Genomic DNA, 10,210 nt, shown 5'->3' with positions numbered 1-10,210 from the left:
TCTGGGAGGTTGAAATCCAGGCCAGATTTTGAAATCTGGGACCTCTCTTTAGTAATTTACAGCATACAAAAAGAAATTCAATAATAAGCCTGGTTTAGCTTCCATAAAACCTTCAGGTCAATAGAGAAGCACTTCCACATGTTCAGATCTGTCTGGTCCCTACACTCTCTGCAGTGAAATGCTTGCACAGCATGATGTGAGACAAGTTGGTATTTTCAATATATATATATATATTTTTTTGCATGGGTTCTAAGCTAATTCCCCTTATTCTCACTGAGAAAGAAGAAAAATACAAAGGAGGTTTGCTGAGCAGCAGAGCAGCTCTATACAGCAACTGCATGTACCACAAATGACATTACTTTGCTGAGGGTTCAATGAGCCGTTCAGTTCTACCTCTTCTCTTGAAGCAGTGGCTCTTTCCTCTCACCCAGGACTTCTGAGACCTTTGTTCTGCAAATATTTTAGGGTAGCAAATTCCTTGAAAAACAAGAGTTACTACAGTTCATTAAACTCCTGATGCTTTTAAATGTACAGCTGGTACTTTTACCAAATGCTGTCATTTTTGCCCTATTTTTCTTGTGCTGTCATTTTTTGATGATAGCTTATTTATAGTGAAGAAAAGGTCTGTGAAACAGCTGCCAGCAAAGTGGTGGTAGCCAAATAACATCTGTACATGTGAAAATCTTTCAAGATAATATACAAAGCAACACTATTAGAACGAGTTTTTCTGGAGTTCAGAGGGTGCTTCATGCAGGAGTTGTTCTGTTGAAGCCTACGTCTGTTTTTTTTGTTTGTTTGTTTGTTTTTAATTAAAAGACATAATTAAATAAGAATAGTGAAAAAGTTATTGGAATAATTTTTGATTAATTAATTAAGTTATTCTTTCCATACCTGCCTGCGTGTCATTTGAAGAGAGCACCTATCTTTGTTGAACACATTCTTTGTAAACAATAATGTGTTAACACTGCAAGCAATTTGGTGAAATGATGAGGGCCAGTATATCCTCACCCTACTGCTAGATATATTAGATTATAAATGGCATAGCCAAAGGTTGGCAACCCTGCCTGTGGCAGGGGGTTGGAACTAGACGGTTTTTGAGGTTCTTTCCAACCCAAACCATTCTGTGATTTATGGTTCTACTTCCAAATCTGATTTGGAGAATGATTGTTAAGAATGTCCAGGTCTTTTTGTCTGAGCTTGCGGGAATACAAGAAAAACTGTTCAGAGCAAAAGCTGCGGAGCAAGATAAACAGCATGAGCTGAGCTAGGAGAAGCCATGATAGTGCATAGATGTGTATATATCAACCTATTCAGGTTTTTTGTTACTTTGGATATCATAGATCATAGAATCATAGAATGGTTTGGGTTGGAAGGGTCCTTAAAGATCGCCTAGTTTCAACCCCTTGCTATAGGCAGGGACACCTCCCTCTAGACCAGAATGCTCACAGCCCCATCTAGCCTGGCCTTGAGTGCTTCCAGGGAGGAGGTATTCACTACCTCACTGGGCAATATGACAATTTACCATGATGTAGCTCTTTAACCTGATTCTATCTATATTCAAACCTGAGCTTTCACTTAACCCTTCCCTCCAGAATCTAAAATTAGATGCAGAATTGAGTTGGCTGACCTGGGAATGGAATCCCTCTTATTTGGAGAACATGCAGACGTCTTCGAGGAGGTCTTGAGAGTCAGCTGTCTCAATTCAATTCACAGCAGAGAGACCTGTGCCTAGCTGCATTGCTAGCAGGAAGGCTGCAAGTTGGAAAGGCTGATGTAGTGTATGAAAAGAACTTTGAGATGTGTGCAACAGGCCTGGGGACGAAGCAAGTGGAGATGGGGACAGGGACAGGACTGGGGACAAATGTGCTTACTGCATGGGTGCAGGGTGATCTGGGCAATAATTTAAGCTTGTGGTTGTCCTCAGGGCCCTGACACTAGTTTGCCAAAGATCACTCATGAGCAAGGCAGTGTGATGGCAGGTGAGCCCTGCTCTGGAGAAGAATGCTGCAACAGGCAGTAGATGTGGTCACATGAATCTCTGCCTGACCTTTACCTGCTCTGCTTCTGTGCCATCTAGCTCTGTCATCTTGGCCTCAAGTCTCAAAAGCCTTAAGCCAGAATCCTCGAAAGTAATTTGGATTCTTACCACTGTCTTCATTTTTTTCTGAGATAGCCAGTTCCTGAGATGGGCTCTTCCCTGTCTCCCAGCTCTGCTGCCAAGTGTGCAGTATTTTCTACCCATCAGGAAGGCACCATCAGGGAGAGGACCAGACTGGGTGTCAGCCAGAGCTGTCTGTCACAAGTGACTGTAGGGAGCTCAATTATTAGAAATTAAAACCACACCAGGGAGAGACACAAACAATTCTTGCTGCAAACGCAAAAGCATCTGGTAGCCAGAAGGCACTGCTCTGATTTCAGTCAATTTAGTCGAATTATCTCTCTTGGAACTTTTCTGGAATGACAAAATGACAAACGTGGCCTGTGGCATAATGTTTTTATAGGGCTGAACCTGTGCCTGGTTGTGTTTGTCTTTTCCTGGCTCCAGGGAGAGCAGAAGCAGCAGTGTCCCAGTCCCTGGGCTGCTGGGGCTAACTCTGTGCAGAGCTTTGGCTGAGGAAGGTCCCCTCTCTGCCCTTGAGCTAGATGAGGGCAGGGAACTGCTTTTTCTAACAGGAAAAAAACCCTTGTCTGTATTTGTCATTCTTCATTAGCCTTATCTCAGCCTCTCTTTATCCTCCCTTGTCCCGTGTTGCCTGGCCGCTGTAGCCCTTAATACTTCCTCTCTCGATAAAGATGTCTTGTTCGAAGTGTATTTATATCATTGACTTCAATTGCCTTACTTGGCATTCCGACCCTTTGCAATCGGCTTGTTTGTTGTTTTCTTAATCTTGGTCTGAAGAGCAGGGTTATAAAAATATAATGGATATTTAGTGAGGCCCAGCCCCTTCAAGGAAACATTTCCAGGCTTTCATCTGTGCGTTCTCCTATCAGCCCTGTGGGATCATGTAAGGTCCATGGGGCTGTGCAAAGGGGCAAGCACCACTTGGTGATCAGTGATTCTTCAGGAGGCTGAACCCCAGCAGCACCAGAGCAAAAAGCAGAGTGATCATCGTCTTTTACACTTCTGAGCTCTGTGATGTCTTTCATAGCAAAGGCAAACCTGTGTGCTTTGGGTATTTCTGATTATCAGCCTTGCTGCAGTGCTTGCAGCATCACATCTGGTTGGGCTGCATGCTCCACTCTGCACAACAACCTCATCCTCTCGGACATTTAACTCTGAAGACCTTGCGGCCGATTTTTCCCATCCCTTCCTGGCCTTTGTTGCATAGATTAGATATTGAAGGGGAACTTTATGAAATCCTTGATTCCTAGTGTCATCCTGCAGAAATTTGTAGGTCCATGCAGCAGGAGCCAGCAGTCAGGCTTCAGCTATAAGTTACCCATGGAAATAAAGGATTAAAAAAAAAAAGAAAAGAAAAAGAAAAGAAAAAAAAGCAAACCCTCTGAATAGTTCTTAAAAATACTTGGAAGCTCAGGCCACTTCTCAGATGTATCAAGTGAGATTGCAAGAGCTGGTAGGACAGTGTGTATGTTTGGTTTCTAAGTCTGAATTTCACTGAAACTGCATGATAGAAAGTGATTTTGGTCAGAAATCTCAGTGTCTTTTGTTATAGCACAGTTTGAGGTAGATAGCCCAGGCAGCCACTGCTAGTGCTGGCTTCACTTCCTCGTGATCGGAATCCAAACTTCAGGCTCAGGTTTTGAGTATGCAGGGCATGGTAAAACATTTCTTGTGGTTTGAAACTAGGTGTTATTTTCCATGTGGACAAAGCTTGAAACTCTTCTGGCACTTTGCTTTGAGCCATGGTATTCATCTCTGGGATTTAATTCAGGGGTACTTTGAGAACTTTTTCTTGCTGTGAAGAATATATCTGCAGAGGGAGAAAGTGGTGCACACCATGGAGTACCCTCTGGAGGGTATCCATGGAGTGGATGCATCTGGGACATATGAGTGGTTAGACATAACTTGAGTCACGTTGACTACAATTACACTGATGGCTCATGTTTTGTCATCTGGGTGGGATTCAGTTAGACAATAAAACAAAGAAGTGCATGTGTGTACATGAGGACTGATTGTCTATGCTCTCTTTATAGTCAATGGAGATCCAGCCAACACAGATTACATAATTTGGTTCACCCTGAAGGAGTCACCCTATAGTCAATCAAATCATTTCCAGACTGTGTTAGTGGAGACTATAATGAAATGTTAGTTCTTAGTCCGCATGCAGACACCTACAAGTACCTTCCTGAATCCCACACCAGTTTATACTGTGGTGCACACCTTTGATGCCTGTTCAGATATTTTATAGGAGTCAAAATTTTGAGCAATAACATTATCTTTCATCAAAGTCCACCAACTTGGATATATCTCTTGGGCACCTGAGTTTCAAAATCTTGGCCACTGTTTTTATTCTTGGATTTCTCCCTCTAGACAGGTCAGTTTGTCTGGTTCTGGATGTGGAACAGAAACCTAACACCAAGATATTTCTCCAAGCTCAGCTGGCTTCTCCATGAATACCATCATGTGTGACTCATGCTCTTTGGCGTGGATAAGTAATTACATTTCAAATACAGTTCTGTAATTTTATTTCCAAATAAAGCCGAATGGAAAAATATTATTTATCTCTGCACATTGTGCATTAAAAATACACTAACTTTGTTACAATAACAAAACTGTTTAATATCCTACATTAAGGAAAAGGCTTTTACCAGCCATTTTTAAGTCAAACAAATCTGAGTAACTTTCCCGTTAGTGAAATATTTTCTCATTAGCCATGGCAGGGGAATACTTCCTTGCTGTCCTTATGGAGTAAAGCTAGGCTGTGCTACCTGAGAGGCTGTTTGGGATGGATCTCAGTGGAGATTATAAGGAGCTATAAAGCTTCTGACCTTTTAAACACTAAAGCGAAATGTGAAATGTCTCTTAAGTATTCACAACATTGAATCTCAGGCTGTGTCTTTAAACTTATCTTTAATTAGACACTCAAGTAACATCATAGCAGAAATAACCCAGTGTGTCAGCACCAACGTAGCCTTCAGCAGCAGACACAGATGCTGTCTGGCTGCCCAGCTCCTCCTGCACTTGCATTCCTCCTATGTGCACTCAACTTCCCCACTGGTATCTAACACTTCACCCCAGGCTCCTGTGGAGGAATAGGGAAAATCATGAATCATGATAAAAAATATGAGCCTGGTAAAGCTGCAGCCTGCACAGTAAGGAAGAAAAGGTTAATGCTTTAAGTGTACCCTATATTTTCCAAATCCAGGTCGGAAAACGTGGGGTTTTCATATTGCTCTTCATAAGTGTGCCCTGTTGTCATCCCAACCATGGCTTCACAAGATCTGTGTGACCTTAGGCAAACCATTTGCACACTTTCTTCATAGAATTATAGAGTGGTTTGGGTTTGAAGGGATTTAAAGCCCACCCAGTTCCAACCCCTGCCATGGGCTGGTTGCCCCCTAGCAGCTCAGGCTGCCCAGGGCCCATCCAAGCTGGTCTTGAGCACCTTCAGGCATGGGGCACCACAGCTCTCTGGGCAGCAGTGCCAGGGCCTCACCACCCTCTGAATAAATATTTTTTGCCTAACATCTAACCTAAATTTCCCCTCTTTTAGCTTATAACCATTCCCCCTTGTCCTATCACTATCAGACTGTGTAAAAAGTCGTTCCCCTTCCTACAGCTCTCTTCAAGTATGGGAAGGCTGCAATGAGATCTCTCCAGAGCCTTTTCTTCTCCAAGCTAAACAAGCCCAACTTCTTCTTCAGCTATTGGTGTCAATAAGGTTATCCTTTCTCCCTGCTCTTTGCTCTTTCCCTCAGCTGCATCAGCAAGGAGGAAGAACACAGCCTCGGCACCATGTGAATGCAGTCATGCAATGTTGGATCAGAGCTTGCTTCAATTCTACCTGTCTTGAGCAGTGGGAAGCAACTTCATGTCTGTCCTGATCTCCCATGCAGATTTATCCAGAGTGACCACACCTGAATGCTGGAAGTCATTAATGTGCTGCACTATGCAGGTTCATTTATCCTTCTTCAATAAAGGTAAATGGTGTATGAAAAGAAGGCTATTATTCAGCTACCCTGACAGGACATTTAGCTGTGAAATACTTCAGCCTCTTTAACATTTATCTCTTTGCAATTATGAGAATTGCCTTTTACTATAAGTACTTTGCACAATGCTTATCTCAGGGGAGTTCTTATCTTTATTGCTTTATGTAGGTGTTGTTCTAAGGCTGACAATGATAATACAAAGCTTCGGAAAAAATGATGTCCTTGTAATGGTGTTTTCTTCACTTCTTACTGTTTAGGGAAATTCATTTTGTTCCTAGTAGCGTGTTTTATTTAGGAAATTCAGCTTTTATAAGGGATATTGCCTTGGAGGAAGGGCTGGTTAGACCCACGTAAAAGACAGAGAGCTTTGGAGGAAGAATCATAGAATGATAGAATGGGCTGGGTTGAAAAGGACCACAATGATCATCCAGTTCCAACCTCCTGCTATGTGCAGGGTTGCCAGTCACCAGACCAGGCTGTCCAGAGCCACATCCAGCCTGGCCTTGAATGCCTCCAGGGATGGGGCATCCACAGCCTCCTTGGGCAACCTGTTCCAGTGTGTCACCACCCTCTGGGTGAAAAACTTCCTCCCAATATCCAACCTAAACCTCCCCTGTCTCAGTTTAAAACCATTCCCCCTTGTCCTATCACTATCCACCCTCATAAACAGCCGTTCTCCCTCCTGTTTACATGCTCCCTTCAAGTACTGGATGGCCACAGTGAGGTCTCCCCAGAGACTTCTCCAAGTTAAACAGTCCCAGTTCCCTCAACCTTTCCTCACAGGAGAGGTGCTCCAGCCCTCTGATGATCTTAGTGACCCTCCTCTATGCCATCATCATTTGCCTTCAGATGGCGAATATTGATCAAAAGCAAATATTTTCATCTGGAGATGACCTTGTAGCTGAGACAGAAACAACAATTGCTTGCACTGACAGAGACTGAGTCACCTTTTGGCAGAGCTGATCCAGGCAGGAAGGGTTTACCTAATTTCCTAAAGGTGTTCAGGAACTAAATTTGTTTGATCTCCTTTGATAGCTAGACTCCAGTGAGGAAAAATAAATAAAAACACCTCTTTGTTTCATCTCGATCCTAGCTTTTCATTATTCCTGAGGTTGCACTGTGGTTCCTGAAGTACAATGGGTTTATCTGCTGGTGTCAGAAGCTGCCTGACAGCCAGTGGAGAGACCTGTGCTCATGGAGACCCAAAGTATGGTGAAAGCAGTATGAGTTCTCTTGTCTTCAAATTGGGAATCACAGCATGTGAAATGAGAGGTGATGAAGACATGGGTCACTAACACCTCCTCTATCTTGCCAGAAATGAAATAAGGTGCTTTTCAAGCCGAGCCCTTGAGAAAGGGCATCCAAGTCTCAGCAGAGGCCACAGCCAATAAAGGGAAAAAAAAGTCCAAAAAGTAATTTTTCATGGTATTAGAGAGTCTTTCTTTTCCCCTGGTGACGTATTACATATTCTCAGTTAGTTTTGCTACCATCATTCTTTAAGAAGTTGACAACATCCTCGCATAGCAAAGGAGTTAGAAAAAAAAAAAAAAAAAAAGGAACTGTATTTACTGGTAAAGATGTTTTAAGGGTTTTCTTTTAGTTGTTCTGGCAGAGACACGGTGGTCCCAGCTATGGATAGGAAAGAAAAAGTCCCATGCCTGCTTGCAAATTGGAATTTGCCATGCATAGGCAGAGGAAGGGCAAACAGGAACCCATCACTTTTGAAATGTAGACAAGCTATCTTAAAACATTTATGAGAATTTGAGGTACAGATGGAAATGAGTTAACAGGATGAGCAGCCCTGAACAAAAATTTAGCATTGCGTATTTGGGTAGACTAAGTGTAAATAACCATTTGGTGGAACCTCAGAACGTCAGCTAAAGCTAGGGAAGGCTTGACAGGAACAGGATAAAGTCTAAGATCCAGGTGCGATTTCGTCTATCGGAAAGCATGCAAAAATAGGGGATTTTGTACATGGTGGCTATGAAGTGACTATGGAAACATGTAAACATGTCTGGCCTTGGCTTATGCAACAGATGGAATTCCTGCATACACAGAACCTTACCAATGGACTTGGTTGGCTAAAATAAACTTGTACTGTTGCTTCTCCTTGCGAGCTCTGCACAGACAACACAGTTCACAGCATTAAAATGGGTTTATGGTTTATGGATTATGAACACTATTGTTTATACCATTCCAAACCAATTATTGGTGATGGAAAAGTAATAAAGAGCCAAACCTGATTGCAGATTTGGATTTGGGTGCAGTTTAGACACCACAGGAGAATGTTTAGGGTGAAATCCTGAACCCACTATATCTGAGTGTATATCGTTTGGTTCACTGGAGCCACCTTTAATTTTTTCATTAACTTTGTCTCTTGCATCAGAGATAGCAAAGGCACAGTTAACCCTGACTTCTACTTCCTGCTAACAGCAGTGCATAGACTTTCCAGGCTGAAAAATGTAATTTACTCAGCTCTGAAACAACCATAACTAATTATGAGGAAAATAAAGGATTCCCATGGTCTGTACTAGTGAGATGTATGGAGACCAAACTGTAACAGGAGTGTGAAGAACAGAGGAAGGAAGACCCTACTCTTGTTTTATTTATTATTATTATTTTGCAAATAGCCATCTCCATATTCAAAGAATCTGTTTTATGCCAATATCTCAATCTATTAGATGGGCCAAAAGGGGTGTTTGTTTTCTTCAAGATATTGGCTTTGATTTCTCTAAAGCTTACTATTATGAAAATATCTGGAACTAATACAATTTCCATTTATTTACAGCAGTCTCATTTTGAAATATGTTTGGTCTTTGATTGTATTAGGACTGACTCTTTGCAAGGACTCTTCTCTGTGTGACTCCTGCCCGTGCTCCCATCACAGACTTCAGCAGCATTGTGGCTGTCCTGGGATGCTTCTACACAACCTGCTCCAACTTATCTCCAGTTTATGTGGCTTTATTTCAATGCCATTTCACATTGGTTTCACTGCAACAATTAAATGTCCCTAGTGTCATTTGTGTTTCTATCACAAATTATTTTTCCCTATGCCAGAGAAATGGAGACAAGTGAGCAGAAGGGAATAAAGGGAGGGAAGTGTTTATCGACAGCTGAATGCCTTCCTGGCCTCAGCCTGGATCATTCTTGCATGTGCTTTGATTTTGTTAGTATTTTTCCTCCAGAAATTTGTTGCATTTTGGAAGCTAATTTGCCTGTATAGAGCACAACAGATTTCCAAAAAGAATGACTGAGGGGCTGGGAGATGTCTCCTCTCTGGAATGATTGTTTCACACTCTTTTGAGAATGTGTCAGGTAGGATATTAAAAAAAAATATTCTCAGAAGGAGTGGTGAGGCACTGGAACAAGCTGCCCAGGGGGGTGGTGGAGTCTCCGTCCCTGGAGGTGTTCAACAAAAAGGTAGATCTGGCCCTGAGGGACATGGTCTAGGGCAGTCACAGTCATGGGTGCTGGTTGGACTGAATGATCTTATTGGTCTGTCCAACCTTCATGATTCTATGATTCTGTTATTCTACGGGAATAGTAGAAACTCCCATAAGGATATATAATTACTGTCAGAGTCCCATGACACTAAACTGGGAGGAGCTTTGACTCTCACAAATGTAGAGGGATTGTCCCCTCTGCTCTGCATTGTGCAGCCTCACCTCGAGCACTGGATGCAGGTTTGGGTGCCACGATGTAAGAAGGACATAAAACTACTAGAGAAAGTCCAAAGGAGGGCTATGAGGATGGAGAAGTATCTGGAGGGCAAGTGGTGTGAGTGGAGGCTTGAGATCCCTGGGTTTGTTCAGCCCAGAACAGAGCAGGCTGAGGAGAGACCTCATGGCAGCTGCAGCTCCTCACAGGGAGCGGAGCCGAAGCACCGTGCCACTGCCAGAGCAGGCCCTACTTTCACCACTGCAGCTCGAGTATCCATTTCAGTGCTATACTTATTGCAAAGTGGCACAAAAGCAGGGGATGCATATTGCCTCCCCACCTCCTGGGGATCACAGCACAGCTGGAGCTGGGACTTTACCCTGCCCAGCTGCTAACAGAGACGTTAGTGTCTTTTAAGAGACTCATGGAGACACGGAGAGGC

The 10,210-nt window shown here is 42.9% G+C and overlaps 1 long non-coding RNA gene across 2 annotated transcripts; it reads left to right on the top strand.

The window, feature by feature from the left end:
• The first annotated feature begins 3,492 nt into the window (after window positions 1–3,492).
• LOC104909408 lies at window positions 3,493–10,089 on the top strand. Of its 2 annotated transcripts, XR_792311.3 has the most exons (3): window positions 3,493–4,614; window positions 5,881–6,102; window positions 8,941–10,089. It is a non-coding gene; the product is annotated as an uncharacterized LOC104909408 (long non-coding RNA). The 2 variants fall into 2 exon arrangements; XR_004158666.1 differs by lacking the exon at window positions 8,941–10,089 and having other exon boundaries at window positions 5,881–6,328.
• The last annotated feature ends 121 nt before the right edge of the window (window positions 10,090–10,210 follow it).

This window comes from Meleagris gallopavo, chromosome 1, assembly GCF_000146605.3.
Source record: "Meleagris gallopavo isolate NT-WF06-2002-E0010 breed Aviagen turkey brand Nicholas breeding stock chromosome 1, Turkey_5.1, whole genome shotgun sequence".
In the NCBI taxonomy this organism is placed as follows: Eukaryota; Metazoa; Chordata; class Aves; order Galliformes; family Phasianidae; genus Meleagris; species Meleagris gallopavo.
The sequence above is the reverse complement of the archived record's forward strand: the minus strand, read 5'-3'. Positions and strand labels throughout refer to the sequence as shown.